Source organism: Camellia sinensis, chromosome 1, assembly GCF_055761805.1.
Source record: "Camellia sinensis isolate YWXY chromosome 1, ASM5576180v1, whole genome shotgun sequence".
Taxonomy (NCBI): domain Eukaryota; kingdom Viridiplantae; phylum Streptophyta; class Magnoliopsida; order Ericales; family Theaceae; genus Camellia; species Camellia sinensis.
This window is the reverse complement of record NC_138961.1, coordinates 3,917,016-3,933,908: the sequence shown is the minus strand read 5'-3', so window position 1 is coordinate 3,933,908 and position 16,893 is coordinate 3,917,016.

Here is a 16,893-nt window from a genome sequence, read left to right as displayed (position 1 = left end):
TTTTATTCTATTGATCATAAAAAATATTTTTCATCGATTTTTATTTTACATTGTACTAAATATTAAAAAATGTAAAATATGTTTTTTGTCCATAGAAATGATTTTTAACCCTTAATCAGTCCAATCCATTCTCTTCAACTACAACCTCTTATGATTGAAATGATTATAATGCATTTTAACATGTCTAAGGAGTCAAAAGCACCAATCTAATGATTGAAAATAAATGTAGTGTTTAAAACAATTTCACCAATATCATATAAAAAAATGTGTTGAATTAATATAACGAAGAGGGTTAGCAATATAATATGAATAATGTTATATGTACTAAATAGTGTATTAATTAATGTACCAAGTCCTTATTGGAACTTTCTCTCTTTTTAGTTAGAATTTTTTTTTTTTAAACTTTTGTATAAGTTTTATTTGTTGATACTTTTTGAGAACAAAATTTTAATTTTAATTTATATGTACTTTTATATTTTTATGTGCAACTATTATATGAAGTTTCATAATTTCTTATTTATTAATATTGTAACCAATTATTCATACATATTTACACAAACTAATTTTAAAACACAATCTGATATACTTAACAGTCTTGCTAATGATGGTTCATTAGACGTTCGTTAAAATCAAATAACATATAAAAAAAATTAGAAATTCATACATTGAATGTATTTTTATACATTTGTTCTATATACAACTATTAACATTTTTTAAAAATTAAAATTTAAAATAAAACCCTTGCATACATGAGTCAAAAACTAGTAGGTGTTTGGGAAGTTGCTATTTTAGTAGACTATTTTAGTTTTTGATTATTTTAGGAGGCTAAAATTTGTATTTGAGAAAATAGTTTGATTTTTTTATAGTTGGATGTGATGTTTGTGAGAGAAAAAATAAAATGATTATAGGTTTGATGTGATATTTTGTCTTATTAATTATTTTAACCAATTTTATTTTTATTTTTTTTTTAAGCCCAAAAAGTGCAAATAAAAAACTTTGCCGATGAAACTAGCCTTTTTGCTAGAAACTTTCAAATGTTGCTACGTGTCCATGTAACAATCTGTCATGTGTCTTCTCCAAGTTATGTGTCCTTTTATTTTATTTATTTATTTTTTTGGCAGTATCTCATTCTCTTGCCGTGGTTGATTTGCAGCTTTTCATCTTCACATGAATTAAGCTATTGCACTCTTCATTTTCATATTAATTAAACTATTACATCTTTATTAACTATGCATCTATTCATCTGGCTCTTTGTCGAGAATTCTTATCTGTAATTTTCTTATTTGATTGTTTACAAGTCTTGATTTCCAAATTGTCATATTAATAGTTGCTTTTTAAATTGTATAAATTTTTAAAAAGAAGTCTGCTGTCTTATTACAAAGTGTCACAGGATTTTTTTTTGACACACAATTTACTGCCTGACACTAACTTTTCCCTTTTCCTTTCCAAATCTCTTCTCAAATCCTCCAACCAAATACAGCGTAAGTTGTAGTATTAAAGTCTCATATAACAATACTACCAGTATGATTGTCAAGGGTCCAAGTTGGATAGGTAATGTCATGAATTTGTTTTGATTAAATTTTATGTGACATGGTTCCAAATATTATTTTAGGCCAAATTTCACCCATGGTACCATCCGTCCTCCCCCGCCACCCCAATCACCAAACCCATCCCACAACCATTTATTTCTCTCCAAAATCTTTGCCTCTCACTCTAAAAATATATCTTCAGTTCACCCACAAAGAGAATTCATTGACTGATTACATGTCGAAGGCCCAAAATTATCAACATGAATATACTGTTATGTGCGGCTGTAGCAGAGCTGGTGTTCTTGTTCTTCTGTTTACCTATTTTTGCTAGGAAGGAAAGACAAAGAAAAACAGAGTTGCTGGAAGAGAGTTAGGAACAGGGAAATCAAAAAGAAAATGGGTATCACACAAGTGTGGAATAAAATTCTGGATGATTATTTCCAACTGGGATCAGTACAATAAATAGGAATAAAGTGAACTAATCTGCTAAAGGTCAACATCCAATATCACACTAAAATAGGAACAAACCCACTATCTCACTAAACTTGGAACAACCCAACAAAATAGGAATAACCTAACAGAAAATCTGATAAACATGAATATGAAATTTAAATTCTCCTAATGTCAAGTAAAGACTTATTCAACTAATTTATTGCAACTAAAGTCTTGCTCGCAAACAGAACTCAGCTAAATTTTCCCATGTGGCGTCGGAAGGTGACAATCCTTGCCAATGAACCAAAACTTCTTCTCTGTTTTTCTTCTTTCGCTGATTGAGGATGGCTTTCTGCAAAGGGACAATTGTATTACTCTCTTCAGGAATGATGGGAAGAGAATCCAAAGTTTCTACATTCATCCTCACCTTCTTTTTCAGCAAAGAGACATGGGACACCAGATGAAGCCTTGAGTTTTCTGGTAGTTTGAGCTTGTATGCCACTGGTTTAATTTTATCAAGAATTTCAAAGGGTCCATAATATTTGGGCGATAGCTTGAGATTTCTTCGAAGGGCTAAGGACACTTGCCTATATGGTTGCAACTCGAGATATACAAAATCTCCAACATTGAAACTTCTGTCAGTTCTGTGAGCATCATAGAACTCCTTCATTCGCTGTTGAGCCTCATTCAATCGGTCTAGTAACTCCTTGATAACTGGCTCTTTATCTCGCAACTCTTGATTCACAGCCTCTACTTGTGAAGTGCCTGGAACATATGATAGAAGTGTGGGTGGAGGTTTGCCAAACACGATCTTATAAGGGGTTCGCTTGGTAGGAGAATGTGTGCTGGTGTTGTAACAGTACTCAGCCCAAGGAATCCAGCGAACCCACTCTTTCGGCCTATGACTTGTGAAACAACGAAGATACATCTCGATTGTTCGATTGACCACTTCGGTTTGCCTGTCAGTTTGCGGAACTAAAGTTGAAGTTGGTTCCCTGCAAGTTAAAAAGCTCTCTCCAAAAATGCTAGTGAAAGTGGCATCTCTATCACATACGATGCTTTTAGGCATGCCATACAATTTAAAGATTTGTTGAAAAAAAACCTGAGCTATTGAGGCAGTAGAGTATGGATGAGAGAGAGGAATAAGTGTGCAAATTTGGAGAGCCGATCAACTACTACAAAAATAACACACTTCCCCTTTGAGTTAGGCAGACCTTCCACAAAGTCCATTGATATATTTGTCCACACTTGCGTAGGAATTGGAAGTGGTTGTAAGAATCCAACAGGCTTGAGATTCTCTCCTTTGTGCCTATGGCAAGTTTCACAACTTGTGATATACTCTCATAGAAAATTTCTCATGCCTTGCCAATAAAAAACTGACCTTATTCTTTGCAAAGTATTGTGATACCCTTCATGAGTACTAGAATGCATCTCCTTAACAATAAGAGGAATCAAAGTAGAATCAACTGCTAAATAAATCTTATTCTTGAAGTAAAGGATACCTTCTTTGTAGTCCCATGGCCCAATAGCTTCTCCTTGTTGGCATGGCTTAACTAATCGTTGCACGCTAGGGTGGTTACCGACCTCTTTTTTTATTGACTCCATCCATGTAGGGATCAGCGCCGACAAAGCAAGTAATTGGCCTACCTCGTCTCTACGTAAAAGTGCATCAGCCACACAATTCTCATTCCCCTTTTTATATTCGATGGTGAAGTCAAACCCCATCAATTTCACCAACCACTTCTCTTGTACTACAGTGGTGATCCTTTGTTCCCATAAATGCTTGAGACTACGCTGATCTGTTCAAACAATGAACTTCATTTCCTATAAATATGGCCTCCACTTTTGCACTGCAAGAATTAGTGCCAACATCTCTTTTTCATAGGTAAATGAAAGTAATTTTTTACCTTGCAAAGCACAGTTGAAAAATGCAATGGGTCTCTTGTTTTGCATGAGAACCCCTCTAATACCAGATCTCGATGCATCACATTCGACTGTAAATGGATGGTTGAAATCTAGAAGGGCCAACGCAAGCACTCGGGTCATTGCTTGTTTTAGTTCTTCGAAGGATTTTTTTGTCAAGGAATTCCATTCAAAACACCCTTTTTTTAACATCTAAGTTAGGGGTCTAGCAATCCTGCCAGTTTTCAATAAACTTCCTGTAATACCCGGTCAATCCAAGGAAACCCCTTAATGCCTTAACCGTTTTTGGCTTAGGCCATTATAGCAACAATTTTTTCAGAGTTCGCCGCAACACCTTTAGTGGTTATTACATGGCCCAAGTATTTGACTTCCTGTTGAGCAAATGTGCATTTCTCTTTTTTCACAAATAACTGGTTAGTTTTCGAAATATTTAAAGTAATATCAAGATGCTTCATGTGCTCATCCCATGATTTACTGTAAATTAGAATATTATCAAAAAATACAAGGATGAACTTATGGAGGTAGATCTTGAATATCTCATTCATCAAGGATTGATAGGTAGAGGGGCCGTTGGTTAGGCCAAAGGGCATTACGAGGAACTCATAATGTCCTTGATGTGTTCGAAATGCTGTCTTAGTGATGTCTTTAGGATACACCCTTATTTGGTGTTAATCAGATCTTAGATCCAATTTGATAAAAAATTTTGCCCCATGGAGTTCATCTAACAATTCATCGATAATTGGTATAGGGAATTTATCTTTAATGGTAATCTGGTTCAAGCCTCTATAATCAACATAGAGCCTCCAACAATACTGGGAAAGAGTAAAGACTTTGACTTAGTCAGATCACCCCAGAGTTTAGCATATTAGCCACCAATTTTTCATTCTCATTTTTTTGATAATGAGGGTATCTATATGGTCTCATGCTAACTGCTTCACTTCCTTGCTTCAAAGGAATTTTGTGGTCATGGGTCCTAGGAGGAGGCAATCAATGGGGCTCCTTGAACACATCTTGATAAAAGCTCAAAATTTGCTGCAACTTTAGTGTATTTAATTCCAAATCCAATTGTGTTGAGAGATTACCTTGTGTGGTCTGCGTTGAGAGAAAACAAATCTGCAACAGAGCTCCTGTCTTCTTTTTTTCTAAATTCTTTGGTGATTTCCTTCTCACTCACGACCTTGTTTTTTGGAGCAGCTAAGCCAGTAAAAACCACCTCTTTTCCCTCATGACAAAACTTCATTTGCAGCTTAGAGAAATCCTAGATAATAAGTCCCAACGTACTCAACCATTGGGCACCAAGAACAACATCACACCCTTTTAATGGAAGCAATAAGTAATCTGGTGTACTACGATCTCCTTGAATAATTGTGAAAATTTCCTTACAACGGCCAGCGCTGCTATTCTTTTCTCCGTTAGCAATGACAACTTCAAATCTTCCTGCGGAGTTAGGTGAAACACCAAGCTTACGGGCAACCTTACTATTCAAAAAATTATGAGTACTTCCTGAATCAATCAAAAGTGTTATTTGATGTTGGCCGATCCGACCTCGCACCTTCATGGTTTGTGGAGCTCGTGCACCATAGATTGCATGAAGTGAAATTCGTAGAGTTTCTTTATTTTCCTTAAGTTCTATCACCTTCATGTCTACATCATCATCCTCCTCGTCTGACCAACTCCTTTCAATGAGAAATAATTTTTTACACTGATGTCCTGGGCTGAACTTTTCTTTACAATTGAAACATAAACCTTTGCTTCTTCTATCCTGGAGTTTAGCGGGACTAAGTATTTTAATAGGCAAGGGACTTGAGTTAGGAATTGAAGAACGATTACGAATTGTTTTATGCGCCTCCGGTTGAACAATCCGACGATTGGAGTACCAACGCACCTCATATAGCCTTGCTAATTGTAATAACCCCACTTCGTGATTAGTTACTAATTTGTGATTAAGAATGCTAATTAAGTGGTTAAGTGAAATTGTGTGATAATTGTGCATTTTGTGTGTGTCATGTACTTCTATCTGTCTGATGTAAGAATATTTGTCTGAGATTCTACTTTGATATAAAAATTAAAGGCATTATCGACATCCGAACACGAAATTAACTAGGCCAACGTGTTATTTAGAATTTTTAGAACCTTATGGTAAGTTTAATTAGATTTTGATTCGGAACCAAATAATTAGAATAAATTAATTAGAAATGATTAGAATTAACTAACCTAAGCTAGATTAATTATCTTAAGCTAATAAAGCCTATAAATATGCTAAATATGAGCTTAGCTCATTATTTTGAGCTCAAAACAACTTAGAAAGCTCTAGAGAAAATGAGACAATTAGAGTTAGAGAGAGAATAGGCTCAAATTAGTGAGATTACTTGGAAGATTGCAAGATTTGCTCAAGAATTGGCTAGAATTGGAAGAATTGAGGATTCTAGATAAGAATTCAACCCTTAAACTTTGTAATCAAGACATCAAATATAAGAATTCAAGCGAATTAAGAAGTTAAGCATATGATTTGAGCCAAGAATGTAGAAATTAAAGACAAGCCATGCATGCATGCATGCATAACTCATCAAGTTTTGAGTTTGATTTTCAAGAATTCACACATGCAAGAGTTCATTTTTGCTAAGTCTTGAGAGCTCACCATGATCTAACACTCAAACACTTCATTTGTTTATGTTTTAGAAGCAAAGAGTTCAAACTTTTACATGGATGTGTTATATAGAAAGTTTGAAGCTTAGTTTTGAAGAATTGATATGGTGTTGAGCTTTGATTTTGAAGAATTAACTTTGAATTTATGTTTTTGAAAGAGTCTCTTAGTATTTTCCTAAGTTTTGGCTCAAATATACAAGTTTGAAGCTTTGAAATGACGTTTTGAACCTTGAATGCAATTCTGGAAATTCCAAAAATTGGTCACATCGCTCGAGCGACCAACTCTTCGCTCGTGCGCACATCACGAGCTTCTAGTATTTTTGCAGAGTTTGGTACCCTTTATTTTGAACCCTGGATTGAGTGACCAGAAAGTTAGCTCGAGCCTAAAATCATAGCATCTAGTACTTTTGCAGGCCTTGCAAATCGCTCGAGCGACCAAAGCTTCACTCGAGTGAACTGCTCTGTTTTCTGAAATTTTACAAGGCATTCCTAAGTATATATATCCATTCTCATTCTATTTTAGGCATTCCTAAGTCATGGTTTAAACCATAATAATAAGGAAATGAATTAGAAGCACACTAAGAAAGAAATGTGATAAGTTAAGAATTGTTCGGAACGTGTGTTACAATCTGTATCTTTTATGTATCTATGTAGGTCACGCGCCTTTGTCCGTCTGATCTGTCTCTGGAGCTTTCTGTGAGTAACAACTCTGTAAAACTATGTTTAATTACAAGTATTTTCTGAATTATAAATTATACTCTATTTCTGAAATGTTATTTTCTGAAATGAATGAATGATTGTTTATTTTCTGAACTGTACTTGTAGCATCCTTAGCATCTGTTATTTGATATCTGCTATCTGTGATCTGTTACTTGGTACCAGGGATTTATGTGGGTTCCAATCATCGAACTATCTGTTTAACCTTAATGGTTACCTATCTGGATTATACATAATCATCTGTTTAATCTGAACAAGTATAAATGACCTTTTGCTCTACATATGGATCTAAATGACCATCTGCTTTGTATATGGGTCTACATGACCATCTGATTTATTAGCTTATCGATGTACCACATATGATTAATGCTAAGTCTGATTATGAATCTGAATTTGCTAAAATCTGAACTCGAATTTCTGAATCTGTATGGGACATCATTCAATAAAACCTTTACTCTATTGTTATTCACTAGGCTCCAGCTCACTGTTTAAATATATATATAGGTGATCAAGCGCATGACCAGGCTTAGAAGCAACTGCCTGGACTCAGTTTTTGTTAGCCAACCATCGTGCCTCACGTGGAGGTTCCTGATAATGTGGTGGTCAAGCTTTTGAATAAAAAAATCTAAGTCTTTGTTTTCTTTTGCTGTGTTTAAGCAAGTTTTTTATTTATTTATTCTGTAAATAGGGCTAAGTCCCTTTTGGCTTATCTGTTTTATGTGATGATGTAAAGATGATGTCATATATAAATAAGAAAATTTTCTATCTTATATAAGTCTGCAGAACTCAATGGATGATATATGTTTTATATTTGCTTCTGCCAACCCCTATTCATATGATTCTGTTTAAAAGGCCTTCGGTAATCTTAGGATTACTGGCCGGTCACTTCACTAATCCCTTGGAGCGGGGGTTAGGTTGTGACACTAATCCAATGGTAGCAGAGAGTGTGGCAGGTGGACTAGCTTGGACATTAACCTTGATACTTTCTTTCAGCTCACTTATGAAACGACCAACTTGATGCGATGGTGTCAACCTCCCTACTTGAACCAACAACTTCTCAAACTGGGTTTGGTATTCTCTTGCCGAACCAGTTTGTTGTAGCTTTGTTAAATCACCAAAGAAGTCTTGAAACTGGGTAGGCTCGTGTCTGTTAAGTAGATCTTGTTTGAAGTCTTCCTACTATATGATCAGAGTCTCTTTCTTTAACAATTGGTACCAAAGTTAGGCATCATCTTGAAGGTTGAAAGATGCTAGTGGCACTCTATTAGCTGCAGGCGTTTGATGAAAATCGAAAAATTGTTTAGAGGCAAACCCAACTCGTCGGATCCTCGATTCCATTGAAGCGTGGAAAATCAAGCTTCACCGTCTTGGGCAAATATTGAGGGGCAGAGTTGCTACATACTTCGTGGCTGGTTCTTCCACTTCCAAGGGTTCGTCCTCCAACACTTTGATTTTGGTTGTGAGAACTTTCTCCAAGGTCACGAACTTGGTTGGTTGTGATGTGGTCCAACCTAGTATTCATGGTTGAGAACATCTCTTGCATCTCTTTCATTATTCTTTCCTGCCCAGTTGCTAAAGAGTTGACATCAGTCTCCAATTGCCCCAATCGCAGCTCCTTCATACCTGGCTCTAATACCAAGCTGTTATGTGCAGCTGCAGCAGAGCTGGTGTTCTTGTTCTTCTGTTTACCTATTTTTGCTAGGAAGGAAAGACAAAGAAAAATAGAGCTGTTGGGAGAGAGTTAGGAACAGGTAGGGGTGTAAAAATGGCCCGAGGCCCGAGATGGGCCCGAACCCAGCCCAGTACCTTGGGCATGGGCTTGGGCCTTCCATTTGAAACCCGGACCGACCCAAAAAAAAATTCGGGCCCTGCGGGCGGCCCACTAGGCCTAGCCCATAGGGCCCTCTTTCTGCCAAAGGTCAAATTTCAAAATAATAATAATAATAATAATAATAATAATAAAAAGCAACTTATAACGGTTAAATAATTAAAAAAATAATAAAAAAATAAAAATAAAAACTTGATCTTGCAATAAAAATAAAAATAAATAAATAAATAAATAAAAAATAAAAGTGGCAAGTTGCAAGTTGTAACTACTTGTAATGAAAAAGAAAAAGAAAAAGAAAAAATATAAATAAATAAATTGCCAAAAGGTGACCTGCTGCCCAATGCCCCGCCCTACCTTCGGCCAGTGCTTGCCCTTCCTTTGTATCATGTGTCACATCACTCTGTATGCCACATGAAGTTAAGTTGCAAATTGTAATTAAAAAAAAAAAATGTCTGTACCTTTGCAGACTTAAAAAAAAAAATTTAAAAAAAAAATTTTAGCGGTCATATTGCCGTTTCATACAACGGTAATATTTTTTATTTATTTATTTATACATTTACTTCAACCTTTCAAACTACTATAAATATCTCCCCTTTTCCAAAATAAATCTCACAAATAATTTTTTCTTGAACTCTCTCAATCTCCCTTAAACTCTCCATCTCTCTCAACTCTCAATTAATTTTGAAGTGCCATCCCTAAGTGGCAATTGCAATTGTGTAACAAGAAAGTTTTATTAGAAGAAGCTAATTTCTGTATCACATTCGCCAGTTGTTAACATTAATTAGTTTAATTAAATTTATTAGCGACTCATTTTTTTCATTAATTATTTGTGAACATATATTAATTATTAATTTTTACTCATTGTATTGACACATTATTTAAATTAATTGTTAGTTTTTATATATTGTTTTACTTACATTATTATGGATCCTAATATTCCTAATGTTTATGTCGATATTGATACATATGCTATACAACATGAATTTGTTGATTCTCCTTCTAATATCCCTCTTCCAACAGTTGGATTATCATCTGGAAGCAGAAGTAGTGGTGTTTGGAAACATTTTGAAAAAAATATCTATAAATAATCCTAATGGTACAATTACATTTAAAGCAAAATGTAAATATTGTACACATTTACTTAGTGTTGCATCCCCAGGGGGTACTAGTCATCTAAAAAGGCATGCTAACAAATATTTACAAAGTCAATGACCTGATATTCGAAGTCAAATGCAATTAGGGGTTTTATCAACTGGTAATTTGCAAATATTTTCATATGATCATATACGTGCACAAAATTCTGTAGTTGATTATATTATTAAAAAAGAACAACCTTTTACGACTAGTGAATGTCCCAATTTTACCAAAATGATTCAGGAAAGTTTTGCACCGCAATATCAAAATTTTTCAAGAAATACTACTAGAAACAGAATTTTAAAGAAACTTGAAAATGTTAAAAGTGAATTATTTAACATCTTTAAAAATTTGAATGGAAGAGTTTGTTTAACATCTGATCTGCGGTCAAATAATAGTTTTGAATATCAATGTATCACTGCACATTTTATTGATAATAATTGGAAATTAAATAAAAGAATTCTTTTATTTAAATTAGTTGAACTTCTATACACTGGTCATTCACTTGGTGTAGAAATAAGAAATGTATTGCATGAGTGGACTTTACAAAATAAAATATTTACGATTAGTTTAGATAATGCAGCATATTATAATCAAACTGTAGCTCATTTAAAATTAACTTTACAATTACTTGTTGATGATGATTTATTTCATGTTCGTTGTTGTGCCCATATTTTAAATTTGATTGTTAAGAAAGCTATGCATGTATACGAGACTTCTGTACTTGTAATAAAAAATGCAGTTGTTACTATTATGTTTTCTGCTAATCGAATTTCGGAATATAGAAAAATTTGTCAACGAGAAAATATGCCATTTAAAAAAATTAATTTTAGATGTAGATAGTAGGTGGAATTCAACATATAATATGTTAAAAATAACTTGTAAATAGATTTATTTTTTGCAACAACATCAATAGGAGGAGTATTGACTCCCACAGAACTTAATTGGCGTCAAGTAGCCTTGTATAAAGATTTTTTTAAAAGTTTTTAATACTTCAACAAAATTATTTTCTTATATATATATATTCCTACTTCACCATTTGTTTTACATATGCTAGCAGAAATAATTAAACTTTTTGTAAAATATATGGATAATGAATATTATATAACCATTATTACTTCAATGAAAGCAAAATTTGATAAATATTTTGATCCTTTGTCTCATCTATTAGGTTTAGTCATAATAATTGATCCTAGGTGTAAAGAAATTGGTTTACAAGAATTTTTAAAACGTCTTTTCGTTGATCAAACATAGTTTGCCCCTATTATGCAAAGATGCAACATATTATTTGAAGAATACAGGGTAGCTGCATCTGTAAATAAACCTACACACAATACACTAGTAGTCTTATCTCGAGGAGGGAGATTAAGTATTTTTTTAGTAATAAAAAGTAGAAGAATATTTTAACATACAAGTGTAAGTAGTTCTGAACTACAACGTTATTTAGAAAGTCTGTCAGTGGATGATTTCGATGATTTTGACATTTTAGAATAGTAGAAACAAAATGAAACTATGTGGCCTGTGATTTCACAGATGGCCCATGCTATACTAACCGTTTCTATTTCTACAGTTGCTTCGGAAACAGCTTTTAGTGCAGGTGGATGGGTGCTGAACGATTACCGGAGCAAGCTTTCATCCCAAATGGTTGAGGCATTGATGATATCCAGAGATCAGATGCATGCGCTTACAAGAAGACAAAATTATAGTGAAAATGAGTGAATTCAAAATGATTTGGATGACATATCTTCAGGCAACGCGACTAAAATATCTGTCTCCTCTGATGATTGATCAACAATTTGTTTTTTACTATTTCATTTTTTTTTTTGGTATTAGATTATTGAGGTGGAGTATAATGCAGATGATTGGTAGGCTAGTAGGTGCCAACCTAGTTGGGATGTACTTGACATATAGTGATGCAATTGCTCTATCATCATCAATAATCTACACCTATTTTATTTAATAATATCAATTTTTGTAATATTTTATTTCATTTTGAAATAAAAATTATTCATTCAATAAATGTTATATAAATAATTTAATATTGTAATATTGAAAGTTTCATTTTCATATATGTAAAATTATTCATTTCGAAAGAAAAAAATTACATAATTGCATTAATTAAATAAAAATAACTATATTTGTGGAGACATCATGCAATCATGCAAACTTTGGCCCTTTAAACCATTGATAAGGTGGGGTAACGTTTCTTATGAGTTATAAAGGTTATTGATGGTCCTTTTTTATTCGATCAATACGGTTTGATCAGTCGGAAGTGACACTTCTTGATGGTGTTTCTCCAATAGGAAATCATCAGTTGCTTAACAGGAAAGATGGCTCAAGCTTGGTGATCTGGTTAGTGAAAAGTTGCAAAGGGATGTTGATGGTTAGGCATGAAGGCTTTATGAAGGATGATCTTGATGAAGAGGATTTTTGTGATGATGGCGGGGGTATTCAATCAATTCATGGGGAAGACATTGATGAAGGATATTTGGTGGTTGTCAAGTGTTGCCAAAATTTGGGGATTATGGTGAATCTGATGACTTCTTAGATGAGTCTTTGGATGGCGATGATCACAACAAAAACTCGATCTCAGCGTTGCAAGAGTCCAACTTTGATACAGTGATTTTATTCAACAATGCTTCTGATCAAGAACAAGGGGAAAATCATTCATAAGGATTGATACAAAAAGGAAATGAGGAACAAATGGTAATGGTGTTTTCACCGTTGAAATGGATCTTAGTGTATGCAAATCAAATGGGTATGATCATATGAGTACTTGGCTTTGAAGCGGCATTATTGCTTTCCATTTTTGATACTGAATCTCTAACACCTTCCAATCCTTTGAGAGATGCTTGCATTGGGGCTTGAGATGATATTCTTTTTCCATGTAAGGATCTTATACTAGTTGACGGCTGCAATTCTAATGCTGCCGTTAGTTACTTTGGACTTATGGAAGGGGAATCTGGCAACCATGACGAGGAGGGAGGAAGGATTTAGGAGAGAGTGGGGTTTACCAGTGTTTGCAGCCCGAACAATCCTAGGTTAATAGCTTTCTTTTTGGAGGAGTTAGTTGCCCTTTATGTGTTGCGTTCTCCCAGTTGATGTCGGTGGTGACTTTAAGTTTAATATTACGGTAGTTTCAAAGAAGATTAGTGGGGATAAGTTACTTGAAGGATGAAGGATTTTGATATGTTCATTAGGAATTGTGATCTCAGTCTATCGCCAAACTTGTCTTTAAGGCGGCTGCAGGGGTGCACTTGTCATCACAGGTCCATAACCATTCTCCTACCAACTTCCCTGAGGATACCTGTACATTTAAAGTAAGTTAGTTAATATATATATATATATATATTTTTATGTGTGTGTGTGTTTTGTGTTAGTGGTACAAGAGAGTGGTGGTCAAGATTATGACAGGAAGAAGTCAACTTAGCTTGTTGGATAGGATCTTCATGATCACCTTGTAACTAAAGTTACAAAGATTGATTGGCCTCAAATCTGAAAGTGTCTTTAAGTTTTTAGGAAAGCAAAGATGAGTCACTGTAGCATATTCTATTAATGACTTATCCAACAGCCAGTTATCTGTCCAAAAGTGAGTTTAAGTTCCATCTCCAATAAGCCAACGAGAAATCTCAGTTAGAAGCTTGTCATTGGAAATTCTTACAGACTGAAGCTTGCAATAATTTTGACAAGGAGTGGCTAGCAAGAGGCTTTTGTTTAATATATATTGGTTTGGGTTGACTGAATTGTTTTGTTTTTTTTGTTGGTTTGGAAAAGCTTGTTTGTATTAATGTTAACACCGTATGCTGTAATTGGATTTCTCATGCTCTAAGTCATCAACATTTGTTTGATGGCACAAGTAGCTTAATTTTACCTCGTTGATCTTTATAGATGTCATATTTCAGTTATTTACGGTTTCCCCCCCCCCCCCCCAATCTTAGGTGCTCAAAGATGGGAACAACATCTAAAAGGTAAGTTTGACATTTTGATTTCTTGCTACTGTTTATTTAATTTTCCAATTAAAGCTTTCAAACTTCTATAGTGGTGTTGATTTATGTTTATTCATTTTATTTTTATTTAGAAAATGTTTTGAAAGTTATAAATATACCCCTTGAGGTTCTAGAAAATAAATATTGTCCCTCGATGTTTCAAATCACATGACAATTCTTTGTTAGTCAACCTTTAGGTCTACTAGCAAAAGTAGATGATGTTAGCAATTTTATTTTTCAACATACCTAAACACTTTGCTCTTTTTTCTCTCTGTCTTTCCTATTCTCTTCCTTTCTCCCTCTCTTCCTCCCTCAACCACACCCTATTAGGAAAAGAAATGACTTTTTCATTTTATTTTCATTATTGTATACTTCTATATAAATTCATATACAACTCTGTTAATGATTGCAAATTGCAAACACCAGTAAGGCTACATCCTTGTGAGACAATGTATCGAACTTTTGGCAAGTATCTTCCAAGCCCCTTCAAACATTTTAAAATTCTTGTAAAATATGTCATATTTGCTCTTGGTTTTATAACTGGTAAACAGTTGGCCCCTCAAAAATCTCAATTTGCTTTAGTTAGGGTGATGATGCAATACACGTGGTGTATACCATATGCTAATTATGGTCTAAATTGGTGTTGGTTACGAGTCATCATGGTTTTTAGTTATAGGCCATTGTCTTAGTGAGGCTAACAAATTATTAAATAAAAATTGGTTAAGTCTCATTATTATGTTTGATTATGTGTAAAAGTGATTTTAGTTACGACTTATTGTAGTGACTTTGGTTATGACCAAATTGGTATTCGATGACTCAAGTTGGTGTTAGCTATGACCAGTATGGCTATGATCATTGTGATAAAGTATTTAGTATATGTTATTATTTTTATTTTTTTATTTTGTACATATTTTTTGTTTCATAAATGTCAAGTATTTATTGTTTGAATTTTTTTTTTTTTTTGCGAATTTAATAATAATGTTCAATTCTTATTCTTATAAGTATTTTTTTTTATTAATAAGCAAACTTTATTGAAAAAACATGAAGATGATGCAAATAATACAAAACCAACTAAAGGACTAGCCAGCAAAACACATATACTAGAGCAACACAAAACATCTCCACAAGAGCATCAAAACAACTACTAAATCAAATCCTCTATGAAGTCAACAAAGATAGCACATTCGGATCAATTGATAATGATATCCAGCTATGCAGCATAGTGAACAAACGTTGTTCCAACCATGCCACCAAACGCATCTCTCCCATAAAAACCCGTCTATTTTGCTCCAACTAAATCAACCACATCAAACAATGTCCAGCCAACTTCTATGCTTTCCGATGCCGCCTCCCAACCCTACCCCCAGCCCAACTTTGTAAAACCGCCAGCATCGACCCTGGTTAAACCCAAACCAAACCAAAAATAACGACAATAAACATCCAAAGACGTGAAGCAACTGGGCAACATACAAGCAAATGATCCCCTGTTTCCTCAGCCCCTCAACACATGCAACACCAGTTCACTAAAATATGGCCACGGCGAATCAGATTATCAAACAATGATGTCTACACAAAGAAAGCAACCTTGGACAGACAACCTGCCACCCAAACACTCTTCCACGGGAATGGCACCCCAGCCCCTCCCGTAAGCATATGATAGAAGGAATACACCGAAAAAACCCCTTTGGTCTTCGGGCCATCCTAACTCAAACAATCCTCTCCAACCCTCCCAAACCGAAGGCCATACAAAAAGCCCAACAAATCCAGCCGCTGGTCCAGCTCCCAATCCTACAAATCACGACGCAATCTGACATTCCACACCACCTCCAACCCTTGCACTTGTACACAGGAGGCCACCGTCACCTCCCGATCAACCGCAATGCGAAAAATCAATGAGAACCTCACCTCCAAAGCCAACTCTCCACACCACTGATCCCTCCAAAATCGAACCGAACCCCCATCCTTACTTTAAAACAAACCCTCTTCCAAAATTCCTCCCGACCTAACCAAATCCCTTTCCACAAACTCTGCCCGTGTGATTGCTTCACCTCTCCTGTACTCCAATCCCCCCATCCTAACCCATATTTAGCCTCCACCACTTTTCCCCCCCAATCTTAGGTTATACCTCTGTTTGGCAAGTTGGGTTATGGGCTTTTTTGGCTATTTTAGCCACAAAAAATAAAATAGGCTATTTTAGCCACAAAAAATAAAATATCACATCCAACCCATAATCATTACACTATTCTCTCACAAAAAAAGTCAAAAAAGCCAAAAAGTCCTTCCCAAACCAAGCTTTTTAGCCCAGGCTAAAATAGCCAAAAAAATCAAAAAGCCAACCCACTTCCCAAACCAAGCCTAAAATAGGAAGAAACCCACTATCTCACTAAACTTGGAACAACCCAACAAAATAGGAACAACCTAATAGAAAATCTGATAAACATGAATATGAAATTTAAATTCTCCTAATATCAAGTAAAGATTTATTCAACTAATTTATTGCAACTAAAGTCCTGCTCCAATGGAAACATAACATATACATATTGCTTTATAATTTTGATTGTCATCCCCATAAGATTTTTATTTTATTTTACTTTTTGAAGTTTAAATTGATGAGTTGATATATAGAAAACTCAAGAGGAAAATAAAAATAAAAGAGGAAGAGCGTGATTGTAATGTTTGGGTCTGAATTTGATGGAAG